Source organism: Seriola aureovittata, chromosome 9, assembly GCF_021018895.1.
Source record: "Seriola aureovittata isolate HTS-2021-v1 ecotype China chromosome 9, ASM2101889v1, whole genome shotgun sequence".
In the NCBI taxonomy this organism is placed as follows: domain Eukaryota; kingdom Metazoa; phylum Chordata; class Actinopteri; order Carangiformes; family Carangidae; genus Seriola; species Seriola aureovittata.
In genome coordinates this window covers 18,168,582-18,187,294 of record NC_079372.1, presented here as the reverse complement: position 1 = coordinate 18,187,294, position 18,713 = coordinate 18,168,582, and the positions used below count along the sequence as shown (strand labels likewise).

The 18,713-nt window shown below is 44.0% G+C and overlaps 1 protein-coding gene across 2 annotated transcripts in view; it reads left to right on the top strand.

Annotated features, from left to right (window-relative positions):
• Window positions 1-267: 267 nt before the first annotated feature.
• The window catches only part of LOC130175415 (plexin-A1-like), a 260,949-nt gene continuing 242,503 nt past the window's right edge, over window positions 268-18,713 (top strand). For both annotated transcript variants that reach the window (XM_056385882.1, XM_056385881.1), the window contains exon 1: window positions 268-466. The gene's annotated coding sequence lies outside the window, so the exon portion shown is untranslated. The remainder of the gene's footprint in view (window positions 467-18,713) is intronic.

The following is an 18,713-nucleotide window of genomic DNA, read 5'->3' as shown; positions in this document are numbered from 1 at the left end:
CAGTAAAACAACCTTTATCCTGTCAGTTATGAGCCTCAACCAGACAACAAACAGCAGAGGAACACAGGGTACCACACAGCTTGTACCGGGTCCAATGCTGCCACCTATGCGCGTCATGGAGCGGTGCGTCCGGCGATCCGCTGTAACGCAATTAAGCAGCCAGGGGGCGCACTCCTGTCGCTAACCTCTCTCTCTCTCTCTTTTTCTCTCTCTCTCCCCGTCTCTCTCTCTCTCTCCCTCTCCCTCTCTCTACCAGGGGATGCCGGAGTCTAACCGCAGCTCTGCTTTCATTCATGCTGAGCGCTGCTCTCCTGTGCGCACGGAACTGCAGAGCTGAGCTTTGGAACCGGTGCTGGTCCTGCTGCTGCTGTCTGACAAGCCCGCCGGGAATAGAAATGTCTTCTGCTGCAACTCTTCCATCCTAATAACATGCCAAACAGGACGCACGCGAAGGACGCTTTGATCAGTAAGTACGGCCAAACTTTTTGTGGTTGTTCATCATCTCTCTACTCGTCTTGGAGCTTTTTTTTTTTTCTCCCCTACATCCGAAATGTTGGTGACATTCCTCAGCTTTCCGACCCCCTTCCTCTTTCCTCTCCTCGTCCTCCTTCATACCTTCCGCCGACGTCTCTCTCCCCTTCATCGCTCCTAACGAGAGCACACATGGACCCGTCTGTGCTGCAGGAGATAACAGGTTTTATGTTATTTCATATTTGCGCTTCGAACCGTCGCATGGCTTGTGTTGCGCACCCGCGGGAGAAGCAGCCAGACGCGCGCCGAGGTTGCGGATGGACTATCTCCGAAATGACTGAACGTCGCCCCCCCCCCTTTTTTTTTCTTTCTGGTGGAATTGGTCAAGTTGTGGTGAAGGTGAAGGATTGTTTGACTTCACTGGGAAGGAGCTGCGGATTTTGGATGCAAAGTGGCAATACGAATAGGGTGTTAGTGTGAGCTCCGCGGGGTGTTTTATGTCCCACATGCCCGAGCTTTAATGTTTATATGGCACATTTCAGATCATGGGAGTATTATAGGACTGCTGTCGCATTATTATAGTGATACCAACAGACTTCCTCTCATATCTGCTATAAAGCCTCCGCTGAGCACCACAGGCTCACGAGCCCTTAAGAATATTGCTGGAGTTTTTTGCGTTTGTAGCTGTTGTGGGTTATTGTGATGACTCTTTGGTGGAAATGTCAGCAGCGTTGCATCTGCGCACAAGACACGCAGTCAACTTGGAAGCACACTTTGCGTCCACTGAGCGCGTGCGTGTGAACATATATGATTGTGTGCGTGCGTGTGTGTGTGTGTGCGCGCGAGGCCTTGTGCTTTGAGACCAAACTCTGTGTGTGCGTGTGTAAGTTTGTACTTGCACGCATTAGTGCCTGTTTGAATGTGTGTGTAAGTGTGTGTAGTGTTTGACCTGTGTGGGCTTGAGGCTGTTTTTTTCAGGGATGTGTGTGTGTGTGTGTGTGTGTGTGTGCGCGCGCGCGCGCGCGCCCGTTACCCACCCACATATAAATGCACACACACACACTAAATGCATACACACACTAAATGCACACATACACACAAACACACACACACAGCATCATCATTTTGGAGTCGCATCAACGTGCTTTGACAGTTTTGTGTCACCTTATGAATTTTTGACTTGAAATGCGTAGGTGAGGCAGACGGGCTGATTTTGAGAGACTACGGGCACCAAGCCACCGCTTTGGCTGCCAAGCACATAGAAAAAAAAAATCTCTTTAGGTTGTGTGTGTGTGTGTGTGTGTGCGGGAGAAGAGAGAGAGAGAGAGAGAGAGAGAGAGAGAGAGAGACTCTTCTCTGAACCTCCTCTCATCTCCTTTTCTCTCCCTTCTTATCTCACTCGGGGTTGAACTTGTGAGGATGAGTGTGTGTGTGAGAGAGAGTTAGAGATGATGTGGGAGCTATGGGAGGAGATGCAAAAAGATGTATGGGGAAGAAAGACTTATTCCCCTCTCTCTTATGTGTGTGTGTGTGTGTGTGTGTGTGTCATGATGTGCCTGTGCTGGCACGCATTGATAAGCCAGAAACCCTGAGCATCACCTCCACTTTGGGGCTAAGGCGTGACATCCAAAGTGACTGCGCGCATGGTTATAGTGACATAATGACTGTGGAACATATTACTTCCTGTTTCACCCGCAGACATGCGGCGTTTTGAGAGGTTTTAGCCTGAAATGAGTCAGAATCCGACTCCGACGACAGCGGAGCAGCATGTGCTTTGAGCCGCCTGTAACCTAATTACCTAGTTTATTCTTGGAGTCTTTTATTATTAATTTGTTCTTAGAGGAGATCATCCTTTCTTTCCGCTCTCTATGTATCCACCTTTCTATGTATTATAGACATTCTGTGTGTGCTGTAACCGGTGTTCAGTCATATTTAAAGACTTCTAGGATGACACTTCCCATGTGATATGAGTGTCCGTGGTGTTCAGTCCCATATTTATCATACTTTCTCTCATCGTCTAAACCTGAGGGTTTAATTTATGAGGAGACGGGTGCTGTGTTTATGGTACCCAGTGTTGATAATAGATCATCTGGTGCCATCAGGTAGTTTTTTATGACATTTGTATCTGGGATTGTTTGGGTGAACACACTCTTCTTCTCTGTTCGTGGACGCCGCCTCCTTTACTGTTGACTGAGTCTGTTCTCTGTGGAGCTTCCTTGACATTGAGTTTTATGAGCCACATTATAAATGAGAGTGGACTCGGCAGGCTCACCACCTTGCCCAGTGGGAAGCCATTGTGTTTGGGCCAAAGCATCAAGCGCCACAGGGATTGTGTGCGTGTCTGTGTGTGTGTGTGTGTGTGTGTGTGTGTGTGTGTGTGTGTGTGTGTGTGTGTGTGTGTGTGTGTGTGCATGCGAGTGTGAGAGGTCAGGTGGGTGGGCTGCTGGAGCTGTGTCTGCGCTCTCAGCCCTCCGTGGCTCAGATCCCAGCTGAGATGAGAGCCACAGACGATCGACAATGCATCCCGTGGTCCGTCTGCGTCGAGCAGATACATACCTCAAGCGCTTGTAATAAATAAACCAGGGAGGAGAGGTGGTAATGGAATGATAGGAAAGCTGTTTCACTATGAGAAAAACCCAGAGGACGATAGTGTTATCATAACATGTGCATGCGTGTGAATGAGGCACTTAGCTGAGGGTTTTTATTTGCCGTGCCTTCAGATTCTACATTTAAATGGTGTATATGGGTGCAGCCCCAGTGGGAGCCAAAGCACCAACCCGGCAGTGTTAGAGCCACGCTCTCTCCTGTTGAGCTACAGATGACCAGACTGCCAAGTAAACTGATATTACATGGCAAAATACCAGTTTGAATCCCACGTACTGTACAACACAAGTTGTTTGAACTTGCTTTTGGAAGACAATTTATGTGATGTGCTCAGACAGGCATGCAGATGAAAGAACAGAGCGACAGGCTTCTTCAAATTATAATGCGACAGATGTGATATAATAGCACCACGTAAGATTTATCAATGAAAAGATGGCAGTAGGTTACATACTGGATTATAACCAATGGTGTGAGAGGTGTTGATAGACTTTTCCCTCCCTCTGCTGACTCCACTGGTCTCAGTCAGTCTGTTCAATCAGATGCAGCAACCCCATTCAAAAAAAGCATCCTCATCACACGTATGCCCAGAAAGACCGGAGAGAGGACAGAGTCCTGGAGTCCTGGAGTCCTGGAGTCACTTGCAGTGGAGGAGTAAAGTCCGTGTCTGGAAAACTCTCAGATGAATCTGCCAGAACAATGTGAGGATCATGGCGGTGATGGAGGAAGTGGTGGGTTGCCCAGCAGCAGGTCTGAAAGTCAGAGTGTCACAATGATTTTATAAGAGCAGCATCTAACAGCCAATTGGCTGGAAGAATGCTGGCAGAAAGCTGATTGGATGATGGAAGAATTTGTGAAGGAGAGGACCTCTGACAGTGGAACGAAGCAGAATGATGGAGAAGAAATAATGTAATGTAATAATAGAAAGAAGACAATGGGAATATCCTTGTAAATATATGAACTCATAATTATTGCTTTATATTGTGTTATATAAAACATGATCCTCATTATGGTTTGAGGTGTCATCAGTATAAAAAGCTCCATAGATGTAGAGATAAATACTTTATTTATCCCCTTGGGGAAATTCATGAATTGTGCATCTTCACCTGATATGTAAAGTATATTCTCTTGTTGTATTGACTTCAACATATGGTGATACTATAGGACATGAACCAGTTTATCTTGTTTTTCTCTTCCTGTTCTGATCAGCCAGTGACAGAAAGCTCACAGCTCCCAGGCTCTGTCTGAACAAAACAGACAGAGGAAGAGATGGAACAAAATAAAAAAAGAGAGAGAGAGAAAGAGAGAGAGATGGAGCTTTTAAGTTCCCGGCATCTTTTTGATGCAGCCTCCACAGTGAAAGGCCACAGGAGATCAAACAGGGCAGGCAGATTGAAATAGTTTCTCTTGTAAGGGGGAAGAGACGATCCGACGGTGCACAGATGTCGGAGGTAACCGCCAGACGAAGACGCCAGCCCGTTTTACACACTCCTTGATTGCAAACACTCGCTTCCCAAGTTCAAAATAGGACTTGCGAGGAGCTTAATTGTTGTTAGCAACCGTGCTCGGGATTTGTCAAGTGAGACGAGTGGCATGTGGGTGGGTGGGGAAGTTATTTCCTATCCTAGTGTGAGCAAGGATAATTCTACCGTTGTTTTGTCAGCAATTAAAAGAATTTTAGCAGCCCATTTTCATCTGCTGCTGCACACCATACAGCTTGTGTTCGCTGTCCCAAATGGCCAATTTCTTCCTTTATGTTCTGTGCTTTCTGAACAGTTGTGGCAGCAAAATAATCAGTGTGTGTGTGTGTGTGTGTGTGTGTGTGCGTGCTCGTTTGTGTGTATCTGTGTGTGTGTGTGTGTGTGTGTGTGTGTGTGTGTGTGTGTGTGTGTGTGTGTGTGTGTGTGTGTGTGTGTGTGCGCTTGCACGACCCATATCTCGATGTGTAACTGAACACTGAACCTGTCTGCATTTCCTGTTCTTCTGCAAAAATGAGTCCAATCAGCACATCCCCATACTTCTGACACACACACACACACACACACACACACACACACACACACACACACACACACACACGTGCGCGCCCACTCGGATATCCTCCCTTTACCCTCCCTCTCTCCTTGTGTATATTTAGTGCTGCGCCAAGGTCAAAGTTAGAGTGCTTCCTCCTTGTTTTTTTCCATACATGGCTTTCAGATGCAGATCTGTTTTGTGTTATTTGTACTGTGATGAGGTGTGTGTGTGTGGTCGGGGGGGGGGGGGGGGGCATGACTCTTAGGCATCATACCCTGTGCACCTTATTTGAAAAACAATGCCAGCTGTCATGTTCTGTTCACAACTCTTGAAACCATCCTTAAAGCATGAGGTAGATAGAAAAAATATTCAAATACTACGTTGAATGTGTTTCTGATGGATGTTCTTCTTTTTTTTTTTTTCCCTCTTGTTCATCTTGAATTCTCCCGCAGGCGAACCGATGTAAAGCTTTTTTGAGGGGGAAAAGTCCTTTACAGTCTGAGAGAGAGGAAACCGTTTGACTGAAAGTCAATACTCAAGAATTCACATACAGTATCACGATGTCGCGAAACAGTTGCACTGCAGGCTTATCTTAAACAACCCAGATGATGTCTGCTGCTTTGCACCAAATGACACCAAAGGGATAAAAACAACAAAAGTAAAATAAAAAAACGGACAAAGATACAATGTCAGCAAGTCCAGCTTCCCTCCAGTGTTTATGAGGCATTTTGGATTTCACGCTTAAGATCTGTCACTTTGTTTGGAGACATGAAGTGAACATGGCTGACACCAGAGAGGAGAGCAGGAATAAGGATAGGAAAGTAGCTTGTTAAGACGTGCTACTATAAAAAAAGTGTCTCACTTGACAGAGGGAAGAGAGAGGGAAACATGTAGAGGTAGAATAGGGGATTGTTTTTTATTTTGGGCACCAAAGTGGGGATGAGGAGGAATAAGTGGGGTCAGTGATGGCGGGAGGTTGGCTGAAAAGTGGTAATATACAGTGTACTCTGCTATCTGTGCTCGCTGCTGAGGCTCAGCGGAGGAGGGAGGGGAAGTGAGCGGAAGAAAGAGGATGAAGAATATTGCATTGTTGGGGTGAAGAGTTCAAATGGGAAGATAATGGCAGATGTTACACTTACAATAAAGTAACACTAATAAAGTGTATTTCTTGAAGCGCTTGAAATCTTAGCTAGTGACATATTTATTCTGACCTCTGTTGAGAAGGATATGAGGGAGTGAAGAAAAACAACCAGGAGAGAAACAGCAGAACTTTGAGAGAGTAAAGTCACGGAGGAAGCAACTGAGGCGAGGTTTCAAATAAAAAAAAAAGAAGAGAAATAGAAGGAAATGAAAGAGGAAGAAAAAGGAGCTGGAAGCAGTGAGGCGAAGAGAGAGTGACGGTATTCCTGACAGTGTGACTCAGATGAGAGGAGTCGGAGAAAGAGGAGGGGATGGAGAGAAGCAGAGGCGCTGAGGTTGTACTCTTCAAATTCTGTTCTTTCTGGAAGTGATTAGGAATTCAAAGAAGTGAGGAGAGAAAGGGGAGCTGGAGAGAAAGAGGTGGAGGGGGAGTGACGTGGGTGACTCAGCGGATGAAACGGGCTTTCCTCTCTTTGCCCATTTTGATTACTAACCTCAGACCACACAGTCGATATCAAGTCTGCTGATCATCATCTCACAAGATTTTGTGTCCAAGATGTGTTTTCTGTGAGATGTTGACATGTAAATGTTATCTCTGCTGGAGAGACAGTTTTAATAATATGTCTCACAACATGTCGCTGTTCTCTGTTCTGGAGATTGACGGCAATCAGCCAGACTTCTCTTTCCTGAATTGAAAACTTGACAGGATTACAAAACCTGTGGCCGAGCCTTGAGAGGCTCTTCCTGTTTAGCTGGATGTTTCCTGCCCAACCACGGAAATCCCGAGGCTCGTGAACTGTATTTTCTATTTATTTTATATACATATCTCTTATATTTAAAGTAGTGGCCTTGGTGTAAATGGTCTTATCAGCCACTCAAAGCACTTTGCGTTACGAGACACATTCTCCCTTTCACACATCTCACAGAGACACATTCACACACTGATGAGACATTTCGGGTTCAGTATCTAAGTCACCGGAGGAGCCGGGGATCGAACCTCCGACCCGCTCCGCCTCCCGAGCCACAGCCGCCCATAACGCTGTCTTAAGTTCATACATTGATCCGAACCCCCCTAGATGAAGCAGAGGATGGTTCTCAGCCCCCATGTCAGGTGTTATTTGTATTGTATAGTATCCTGTAGTGTTGTGTCTGCAAAGGTGCATTGTAGCAGGATATAATTTTGACAAGATTAAGACAATTTTTGGGAAACAGTTATGTTCAAATGCACATAAAAAAGTGCGGCATTGTCAAACTCTACTGTCAACTATTGTGCGAGGGAAGGTTTCAGTGAAGTACTTAATTCTGGCAGTGAAATTGCAAGATAAATTGCAGTATAAAGTGTGAGTTATTAGTATCCTAAAAAAAAAAAAAGTCTTGAGTGTACTGTAACTTCACTTTCATCACAATGCCAAGCCTTGGCTTACCCAACTGTTTGGTTTCTCCTGCTGTGAAAAATATAACAATCTGGAGTTCAGTTATCCCCCGATTTTCCACTGTGGGGCCAAACAAAGCTCACCAGGAGTCCAGTCAATATTCATATCCCTCAATTTCAACCCAAAAGAAAAAAAAACAACAACAATAAAGAAAGAGACCAAAACAAACTGAAACACAGCATTTGTATGATTAGTGTTTCATCATGCTGCCAACAGAAACAATTTTCCATCTGGGGAAAAGAAGAGGTAAACAGACTTTGTCATCGATCTTGGTGTTTGAAACATTTGGAGCGGGACCCTGACAGGTCGGCCGCTCGCCCCTCAGAGTGAGGAAACTGCGGTGAAATGACAGGAGTGACGACACGGAGATGCTGAGTCAGTGGGATACAATGACACACCCCCCACCCCCCCACCCCACCCCAATCATCTTTCACACAAAGCGGCACTCACACCTCACACACACACACTGAGGCTCATCTCATTTTGTTGAGTGCTTAGTCAATCACAAACTGGCATGTGTGAGGGAGAGGGAGAGATGGGGGGGGGGTGACCATAAGGTTTCGTCAGTGTGTGTTTTGAGAAATAGGATCAGAGAACCATATGTGGTGCCTCCTCTAATGTGTCTCTTGGCTCTTATCAGGAGGAGCGCGCCGTCCAGGTTCAGCGTTTCCCTCAAGGACACCCCAGCAGGTGTTTTTGCATCCTCAAGCAGCTTCTGTGAGCGCACACGCAAATTCTGCGATTTGATCATTTTTGAAATTGGATTATTTAATTGATTTTTGCACCAAACTGCACCGTCAATGTCGCCTCTGGGGAAATCGAGCCTCTGGTGCAGATAGACCGTCGCCACGGCTCCGACATTTTTAAATTGACATTCGTTTTGCTCTGAATTGTAGGAGTGCGGGAAAACGGGCGCTGCTCGAAGGTAACTGTCTTTTGCTTTGTTTGCGATAGGTGAACTTCTTGCTCGACTTGAGAAACAAACTTTCTCTTGCTCAGTTTTAAGCCACCTTGAGAGTGAGGTTCTGCCAATCCAGCTCTGTTTCCCGTCTGCCTTTTTGTCTTCGTGTGTGATTCTGCCAGCTTTAAATCCCCCCGCGTTCTGTCTGAAAGAAGGATACAGCTGATAAGACACAGTGACGGTGGAGCGTTGGTAGTAAATGCTTCCACCACCACCCCCACCCCCCCACAACAAAGTAAACCACAGGGTCAAAAACATGTTGAAATCCGTTTAAGGCACCTTGAGGTTTCCTGTTTGAAAGCGACGGAGCTCAGGCGTCTCCTTTTGGCCCGCAGAAATTGCCCCACGTATTGCTGCCTTTACATGGTGGTGGTGCATGGGAAACCATTTTAAGGCGACGCAGACGGGCAATTTAGCTTTTAACAGACGTGGCGGGAGGGGGTGGGGGTGGGGGTTACAAATGGACCGAAATTGGAGAGAAAATGTTGAGTTTGGTGGAAGCAGCAGTGACACAAGCACAGGAGAAGCTTTTGTCTAGTGAGATGAATTTACTCAATAACCTCTGCCTAATGGGGCTGTCTATTATTTTCTGTTTTTGTGCCTGTCTCTGTTTTTCTCTCTCTTTTTCCATTCTCCACAGCCGAGGTATTGTGCGCTATTATTTGGTGTGCTATTCTCTTGCCGTCTCTTTATTCTCTGTCTGCCCTGCTTTCTTATTCTCTCTGTCCTTCATTCAGGAAAATTCACGAGGCTTTGAAAATGAGAGAAAGAGCATTATGCAAATTTAAATTTAACCCCTTAAACAATATTAAGTGGAAGTTACTTTAAGGTGTTTTTCACCAAGTAACAGCAGATGCTTTGTCAACTTTCTCATTTATCCAGATCAGAGTTACGTTCTATCTGATTTTACGCATTTAAAGGCGACACACTGTTGGATACAGTACTGTCCTGTAGACTTTTCAAGCTGCAAATACTCACATTCTGACTCGTAAAACCCAGGCAATAACATTTGTTGTGTCTGTAAAGTTGTATCATTAACTGGGACTTGTTTCTGTGGATGGATTCGTCATTGAAATCTGGCACGGACATTAATGTCGGCCTCAGGTTGAGTTGGAATCGTCTTGGTGATACGTAACCAGGACAACATTCTCGTCCAAATCTTACACCTACAAAACTAATAGCATTCCCAGTTAGCTTTCTCATAGCGAGAATGTTAGCACGCTAACGGTAGCATGTAGCTTAAAGCACGGTTCACTGGTTTCTCTTATAGCAGACCACAGACACTGCTGCTCTCCTCTTTCTATTTTTCAATATCTCCTGTAACTGTTCACTGCACTGTCGCTTACAGGTGCAGGTAGTGTGTCTTTGTCGTGTGTGGATTTATACTTTCATAGTTGGCCTGTCTCTAACATCATTCTTTTTTTGTCCAAAAACTTTAAATCATGGTTTCAGTAAGCAGTATACTTTACTTCACCTGTTTCTGTCACAGTTCAAACCCCCTGTAAATCCAAAGGATTGAAGTGATTAAAGTTACAATAGCTCACTGTGAAATCTGAAAAACTGTGACACAACAAGAACCGTTCTTTGACTCAGCTTAAGGAGTCTTGAATACAGCTCTGGATTTCATTAAGAAATGTGCCAAGAAACATTTCCAAGAGGTTCTTTATAACCAGCTACGTAGTTTACATATGTGAGAAAGTTTAAACTTTCGACATAATTTAATCAATGCCTTGATTCCCAATTTGGAATCAGTAGAGTAAATCTATCTATCTGTCTATGTCTTGACTCCGCTGCGTTGGCGGTGGAACATCAGTCTTTTTCACGGCATCAACAATCGTTATCTCGCTGGAACTTCTCAGCTGCTGTGTCTGACTTCTGTTGCGTGTTCTTCTTCTTCATAATCTCAAACTCTGCGTTCGGTTTTCAGTCTGGCCTTACGTTAGACTCCAGGTTGAGCAAGTCTCACTTTTTTTGAAGTCGGATCAGTAAATATATGAGACACCCTGAAGGTGCTCAGCAGCTTCTGTGTTTGTACCCCCCCCCCCCCCCCCCCCCCACAACAAAGTAAACCACAGGGTCAAAAACATGTTGAAATCCGTTTAAGGCACCTTGAGGTTTCCTGTTTGAAAGCGACGGAGCTCAGGCGTCTCCTTTTGGCCCGCAGAAATTGCCCCACGTATTGCTGCCTTTACATGGTGGTGGTGCATGGGAAACCATTTTAAGGCGACGCAGACGGGCAATTTAGCTTTTAACAGACGTGGCGGGAGGGGGTGGGGGTGGGGGTTACAAATGGACCGAAATTGGAGAGAAAATGTTGAGTTTGGTGGAAGCAGCAGTGACACAAGCACAGGAGAAGCTTTTGTCTAGTGAGATGAATTTACTCAATAACCTCTGCCTAATGGGGCTGTCTATTATTTTCTGTTTTTGTGCCTGTCTCTGTTTTTCTCTCTCTTTTTCCATTCTCCACAGCCGAGGTATTGTGCGCTATTATTTGGTGTGCTATTCTCTTGCCGTCTCTTTATTCTCTGTCTGCCCTGCTTTCTTATTCTCTCTGTCCTTCATTCAGGAAAATTCACGAGGCTTTGAAAATGAGAGAAAGAGCATTATGCAAATTTAAATTTAACCCCTTAAACAATATTAAGTGGAAGTTACTTTAAGGTGTTTTTCACCAAGTAACAGCAGATGCTTTGTCAACTTTCTCATTTATCCAGATCAGAGTTACGTTCTATCTGATTTTACGCATTTAAAGGCGACACACTGTTGGATACAGTACTGTCCTGTAGACTTTTCAAGCTGCAAATACTCACATTCTGACTCGTAAAACCCAGGCAATAACATTTGTTGTGTCTGTAAAGTTGTATCATTAACTGGGACTTGTTTCTGTGGATGGATTCGTCATTGAAATCTGGCACGGACATTAATGTCGGCCTCAGGTTGAGTTGGAATCGTCTTGGTGATACGTAACCAGGACAACATTCTCGTCCAAATCTTACACCTACAAAACTAATAGCATTCCCAGTTAGCTTTCTCATAGCGAGAATGTTAGCACGCTAACGGTAGCATGTAGCTTAAAGCACGGTTCACTGGTTTCTCTTATAGCAGACCACAGACACTGCTGCTCTCCTCTTTCTATTTTTCAATATCTCCTGTAACTGTTCACTGCACTGTCGCTTACAGGTGCAGGTAGTGTGTCTTTGTCGTGTGTGGATTTATACTTTCATAGTTGGCCTGTCTCTAACATCATTCTTTTTTTGTCCAAAAACTTTAAATCATGGTTTCAGTAAGCAGTATACTTTACTTCACCTGTTTCTGTCACAGTTCAAACCCCCTGTAAATCCAAAGGATTGAAGTGATTAAAGTTACAATAGCTCACTGTGAAATCTGAAAAACTGTGACACAACAAGAACCGTTCTTTGACTCAGCTTAAGGAGTCTTGAATACAGCTCTGGATTTCATTAAGAAATGTGCCAAGAAACATTTCCAAGAGGTTCTTTATAACCAGCTACGTAGTTTACATATGTGAGAAAGTTTAAACTTTCGACATAATTTAATCAATGCCTTGATTCCCAATTTGGAATCAGTAGAGTAAATCTATCTATCTGTCTATGTCTTGACTCCGCTGCGTTGGCGGTGGAACATCAGTCTTTTTCACGGCATCAACAATCGTTATCTCGCTGGAACTTCTCAGCTGCTGTGTCTGACTTCTGTTGCGTGTTCTTCTTCTTCATAATCTCAAACTCTGCGTTCGGTTTTCAGTCTGGCCTTACGTTAGACTCCAGGTTGAGCAAGTCTCACTTTTTTTGAAGTCGGATCAGTAAATATATGAGACACCCTGAAGGTGCTCAGCAGCTTCTGTGTTTGTACCCCCCCCCCCCCCCCCCCCCCCCCCCCCCACACACTCTTCATGATTCCACGTTCTCCTCCATTCACTCTTTATCTGTTTTTGCAGCATAGGTGCCGTGTACGAGTATTTTATTTCCTCCCTCCTCCCCTCTCGGCCTGACTGGTACTGTTGGTTTTTAGAGATCTCAGCAGACTGACTAGAGGAGGCTTTGCTGCAGGCAGCTCCTTCTCCCTAATGAGAGAAATGGAGCCATTCACTGCATACATACACTTCTACGCTCTTTGTGTGTGTGTGTGTGTGTTTGTGTGTGTGGTGGGAGTGTTTGAGTGTTTATGTGTGTGGTTTTGTGAAATTGCTTGTGTGAAATGTTGTGTGTGTGTGTTTGAGTCAGCGTGTTCCTGTATGTAGCTGTGGGGTTTGTTTTTGAGCGTTTGTGTGTGTGTGTTTTTGTGTGTGTATGTGTATCTGTGTGTGTGTGTCTGTTTGTGTGTGTGTGTGTGTGTGTGTGTGTGTGTGTTTCATGTCTCGCCTCTCCTCTCCTCACACTGCTTCAAATTCTTTCCTCTTGTGAAACCGAGGAAACTGAACAGTTTATGGGGCTGTCGAACACAACATTTCATTTTCCCACCGTGTGCTGATGTACTTGACTTGCTTCCCTGTGTACTGGGAATTCGACTCCATGTTTCTTTCGTCTGTAGCGCTACATTATCGACTCAGTTTGTCCAAAGCTGCACCTGAGTGTGTCTTTGTGTGTCGTTTTGTGCTATACGGTACGATGTGTGTGTAGTACATCCCTGTATGTATTAAATAAACCATAACAATACACATTTGATTCATTGATTCATTTATTTTCCAAACATTTACTGGTTCTCAAACTTGAGGATTTGCTGCTTCTCCTCATTTTTATTCAAGGTAAAACTGAATATTAATGAGGTTTTCACTATTGGTTGGACAGAACAAGAGGAAGAAGAAGGGAAGTCAAATTATGACAGCCGTTTCTCACTATATCTTGGCATTTCACAGACAAAATGATTTATGAATCAAAGAAAACAGCCTGCAAATTAAAGAATAATAGAAATAAGTTGCAGCATAAAATTTACGGTTCAACTTTTGCACAGTAAATGTAACCGAAGCAAAACTATATTAAACTTAGATTTACAAAATAAATGTTTTCCAGTTGCTTGATAAAACTGGAACATCCTCTCACGATCTTAAATGGAAAAGAAGCTGTGCTGTGATTTGTGAAAATCAATCACTTCCTTGTCTCCTTCACTCTACGTTAGCAGTATTGTGCGACTGGGTTGTATATGAGCGTGCTCTTTATGTATGTTGTCTGCATATCCCTGTCACTGTGTGTGATGAGTCTATTCCACATGTCTGATGTTGTGCCACAGCTGCTGCGGGGATTACTCTTGAGGGCTACAGAGAGCGGGGGGAAAAGGCATGAAAGAGTGTGAATTGACCATAAAGCTCTGCCACTCTGAAGGGATTAGAAGGGGTTAAACTGCGGGGCGTGATAAAGACTGGCATTCTCTCTGTCACACACTTAGGCTGCTGCTGTGCTTGTGTGTGTGTGTGTGTGTGTGTGTGTGTGTGTGTGTGTGAGTGTGTGTGTGAGAGAGACAGAGAGAAAGACATTCAACTTCCATGACCTATATGAGCCACGTTGTCGTGCTTGTAGATGTGTCTGTCTGCGCATTTGTGCTTCTGGGAGCGTGTATGTGTTTTTTCAGAAGTGTGTGTGTTTGTGTGTGTGTGTGTGTGGGGGTGTGTGTGAGTGACCTATAACTACCATGGGGCAGCCAGGCAGTTCCAGAGCTGAGCAGCAGGGGATTACTGATGGGTTTTTCTCTGCATGCTGATGCTCAGAACTGGAAAAAAAAAAAAAAATGTTGCATGGAGAGAAATACAGAGTAGAAGGAGAGATGAGGACGAGGACAGGGAGTGTGTGTGTGTGTGTGTGTGTGTGTGTGTGTGTGTGTGTGTGTGTGTGTGTGTGTGTGTGTGTGTGTGTGTGTGTGTGTGTGTGTGTGTGTGTGTGTGCGCGCATTTGAGGGAAAGCTGGCGAGACAGACAGAGTGAGGAATCGCCGCTCATGGTGCTGTTTAAGAGTGACTTAGTGGCTGTTAGGCTTGTGCAGGAATACAGTGCAAAACCTCGGTTCATCATCAGAACTCCGAACTGTTGTTGTGACAGTGGAGAAAGAAGATAAAATAAACTCGCTTATATCGTAAATTAAAGGCTTGGATATCTGTTTCCTAGTCCTGGAACAGGTTCACCTCCTCCAGTCCCGACTTAGATTGTTATTCCAGATGAAGAATTTATTTCCTTCCTCCCCAAAAGATTGTGACAAAGGAGGGATATTTTTTTCCATTTGTTTGATTTTCTTGCAGGTTGCTCTAAGTTGCCTTTTTAAACTTCAATATACCATTGTCAAATTAGCAGTGATACATCGTTATGATCACTATAAACAGAGGAAACAGATGGTAGTCTCTGTTTCACACAGTTAGAGTTGACACTTTTCAGAACTAAAATCCCATTTCCTCTTTTAGGTATAGAGTTGTGAATGAAGTCTTTGGCTCCAGAGAGCATTTTACCTCATTTGAAATGTTTATTTTATTGATATCCTCAGTGTTCATCTGTAAACACCAATTTAATGATTTAACAAGTTTGTGTTATGGCTTTCATTTCTAATTGTTTTTTTCCAGAAATGTTTCTGTCAGTTTAGAAGATAGTTCTAAATACTACAATTCCCATGAGCAATAGCTGACAAAAGAAGACAGTCAGAGGTAGAAAATTCAAAATGCGTCAGTTTTGCATTTGGGAACAAAACACTGCAACGTGGCTACAGAATTCATCCAAAATTAAAGACACCCTGCAGAGTTTCTGACCACTGGTCACTGGCTTTGATTTCTGGACATTTTATGAAACAAAACATTAATCAATTATTTAAGAAAATGAATCGATGATAATCCTTAGTTGCGGCTCAAGCTGACATCCTTCACTATGTTTTTATAAACTTACTATTCAACCCTTGAAAATGCTGCAACTGCCATTCAGCATGAATGAAAATGCTTCATGATTCATTCATCATTTAAAAACATGATCTGTGTGTTGCTCATTCAACACAAGCAACATGCAGAACTTTGCAGCACTCCTGCTTTCAAACAGCCCCCCCCCCCCCCCCACCCCCCAGCCCTCCAGTTTTTTTTGGCGGCCCTGTTTGGGTTCTGGAAATGATTACCGTGCCAGACAGACCAATCAGATAAGACTGCTGCAGCGGCTGCAGAGGGTTCATGGGTAGGGGTGAGAGGTCGCATTCCTTCATCTCTGATTAGATCCACTCTTCACACTGTTACACTGTAAACTGTCACAGCTGTGTGAGTGCACGTGCACCAAAATCAAAGCATGTCGCATTTTTAATAATTGTTTCAATAAGATGCTTGGGTGATGTCATAAAGAGCCTTTTGCATAGTGTTTCATGATTGTGCAGCAGGAGACGTTACCGCAGAGGAGAATGAAAGAGTGTGTTTGTCATCGTGAGGGGACCCACCAGAATCCGGAGCTGTGGTCCACACATGGCCTCAAATAGATCAAGATACAGACAAAAGGTCCCTTTATTACAAATCAGGTTCGAGTTTAATCAGTGATGTCATCCTCTCGCATCTACATATCTGTCTTCGTGGAACGCTAACAAGTGGATTTGAGTTCGCTTCATGTGCAGCTGTTGTTCTGAAATCCCCTTCCTGCCGCCAAAGAGAGCCAAACCGAGCCATGCCCGGCTAAGCTTGAACATGGCTAATGGAGCCATGGATTTTTATGTGTTTGTCCTGGTTCAGTGTTTCTGGCACTTTGCTTCACGCTTGGAGTCACAGCGCATTTTTTCCACATTTTGCAGACTGGAAAAAGAGGCTACAGGGCCAGAGCAAGGGCTTTCTACCCTTACACACACACACACACACACACACACGCACACACACATACACACACGCATACACACGTTTCCATTCAAGCCCGTGCCCTAGGTTGACCTCTTCACATGGATGCTTGCACACGTGTTAATTCAGTCATGCCTTGTGTCAACTTCACTGCTCTTCCGTGTGTTTTTCCAAACACAGAACGAGTTGTTTCAGTTGCGTTGTAATCAGAAATCCACGGCGGCGCTTTCGCCAGAGCAGCTGATGGTTGACATTTGTGTGTTGATTATGTCTTTACATTTATGGCTGCTGATGTCTTGTTTACATGAAATGCGATGCCTGCTGGCGAAAAAGACTATGTCAACTGCAATGACACAGTGTAGAGGATGAGTACTCGAACGCAACACGTATCTGAATTCTGCTCAAACATCTGGCTCTCTCTCTCTCTCTCTCTCTCTCTCTCTCTCTCTCTCTCTCTCTCTTTCTCTCTCTCTCTCTCTCTGTGAGTGTGTGAGCGAGTCAGGGAGCTGAGTGTTACCCCCTCTCCAGAGTTCCTTTAGGGAAATGAATGGGGTTGATATACTGAGAGGGGTGGGGGTGGGGGGGTCAGCGCAGCCAGATTAAAAGATTTTTATCACTGTAAATGGAACTTGTTTTCACAATCTTTGGAGGTTTCCTTCTCGTTTTCAGGCACAAAAACACACAGTCACGCAGGCATTATTAGTATGCATCACATGAACAGCCCCCGGAGTTTCTCTCTCTTTTCACAGTCTCGCAGTGTTTAAGGAGAGATCTTTGTGGACAGATGTTGCTGCTTTTTGGTTGGTTTGTTACACATCTTTTTACTTCAGCGCACAGATATCTCGTCTTACCGCTTATGTCGCAGATCTGAAAGTATACCATCATATAACAACCTCAGTGATATCTAGTTTGTAGTTCGTCTGCCTTTCTTACATCCAGAATCTGATCATAATTCATGATAATATTAATTCACATTCATTAAACTGTGGCTCTTGTCTTTGTGATAAGAGTGGTTGGAGAAACTGCTGAAGCCCTCACACAGTGCCTTGCTTCTTTTACACCTTCTGTGTCATATCCCTGCTTCTGTTATTTCTGCATTTTCTTCTGCTCTTTCTTGAAGTTAAAAAAACAAAAAAACAAAAGAAAAAACTGCCCTGGCCACCCGTTTAGGTGAAAGCGGAGCCATTCAACTAGAATTTAAAGAAAAAAAAAAAACTGTGCTATTGAACGTGTTAATAGCTTTCCAGTGGTCTGCGACAGAAATGTTCAAAAAAAGCTTATGGAGCCAGAAAAAAAAACAAAAAAAAACAAATAAACAATTCGAGCTTGTGAGAAGATAGTCGGGCAAACGCCAAGTTCCAGGAACTAAAAAGTGTATCATGAGTTAATTGAAAACATTCCAAAACTCACTTGAAATATGGGACGCAGGGCTTCTGACGGAACTATCACTCCTCTAACAGTGGCAACAGCTACAGATATATATATATATATATATATATATATATGTGCAGAGAAATATGGAATATGGCCCCTTCGTTCTGTGCCAAGAAATCCTGGCAAACAACAAACTAAAGCTTGTTTTCAGAGTGGAGGTTTAAGTTAGTGTATACACACGTTTGTGGAAGGCAGAGCTGCTCTAAAGACGGACATATTCCTACTGGAGGAGTCGAACATGAAAACCTTCCCCGGCCGAGCACACTGGTGTGACGCGGACAGATGTTTTGTCCGAATATGAAAATGGAAATTATGGTATTTTTTCGACTAATTTATGACCGGAGGAAAGTCAGCGGGCCGGTTAGCTTGCCGCCCTCCGTAACCTTGGGCTTATGGTTTTCATTCGATCTTGGAAGGTGAGCTGCGATAGTCATCTCGATCGCTCATAACTCCTTTTACGAGCCGCTCGTTGTCGTTTTTTTATGGCTCCTCAGTTCAATGTTGAAGCCAGAAACGGACCGGCTGCTTGGCTCCGCCCACCCGGTTCTAGCTCGCTAAATTATGTTTTTTTTTTTCTTTCTTTTTTACAGCAGCTACACAGATAAATCTTTGCTCAACTAAAATCCAGCTGCCAACGTGCTGCTCGTAAAGAGATGAATCATGTTGTTGGCTTTGTGCAGTTAAGATACTTGCAAAAATTGTGTTTATTATATCGTTTAACACGTACGCTTTTTTTTTTTTTCTACTGTTATTTCTGTGATTGTCTTGATTCAATCTTTCTTCAAGGTGTTGATACTTTTCCCAAAGAAATGACTCAAGCGGATGAAGACGCAGTCGAACCTACACAGTGCTAACCTCAAAATTTACAAAGCATA